We start from the raw sequence: 949 nt of genomic DNA on the forward strand, positions 1-949 counted from the left end.
TTGATTTGTCTAGGTTTTAAACATATCTCTACACAGTTCATTCTGTGATCACTCTAGATATTACAATATGCATGCGAGGTATATCCCAGTCTACTGGTATGGACATGTTTCTACATTTTCTTTACATTCATCCAGTATTACTTTATAAGATGTCATGCTTTTTTCCCTCAATTATCTAACACAATTTTTAAAATTCGTGAGAAGGATGGTCTATTATATTTACCCCTATGTTTATCCAATGCACTATTCTATTTTCCTTCCTGAATTCTCAAGCCCCTTCAGTTATTCTTCCCTTTTTGTTTAGAGAAATTTCTGTAGCCATTATTTTATTATAATTATGCTGGTGACACATTCTCTTAGTTTTCCTTCTTCTGAGAGTGTCTTTATCTGATTCATTCCTAAAATATATATTTGATGGATATAGAATTCAAGGTTGACAGTTCTTTTCTTTCAAGCCATGAAAAAATTTGTGACACTTCCTTCTGGATTCTGGTTTTATGTGAGAAATCCAGTGTCAATTCCACTGTTGTATTCCTACAGATAATCTGCAATTTTTCTCTAGCGTTTTTCAAGATATTTTCTTTGTCTTTTGTTTCTAGAAGTTTGTGTAGTATCTCCCTATGGACATTATGGGTTTATCTTGTTTAGGGTTCACTGAGCTTCTTGAATCTCTAGGTTTGTGTGTTGTCAAATATGGTAAAATTTCAGCCATCATTTCCTGGACTATGTATTCAGTCTTACATTCTTTCTTCTCTTCTAGGACTCTGAGAGTATCAAGACTGGTTATTTCATAAGTGTCTGCCAAGTGTCTGGGACTGTATTTAATTTCTTGGTTTATTTTTCTCTCTGTTGTTTAAATGGGGTAATTTCTATTGATTTTTCTTCTAGTTAACTGATTCTTTCCTCTGTAGACTCCAGGCTACTATTGAGCCAGTCCAGTCAGTTGTTG

The sequence above is a fragment of the Hippopotamus amphibius genome, chromosome X (assembly GCF_030028045.1).
Source record: "Hippopotamus amphibius kiboko isolate mHipAmp2 chromosome X, mHipAmp2.hap2, whole genome shotgun sequence".
NCBI lineage: Eukaryota > Metazoa > Chordata > Mammalia > Artiodactyla > Hippopotamidae > Hippopotamus > Hippopotamus amphibius.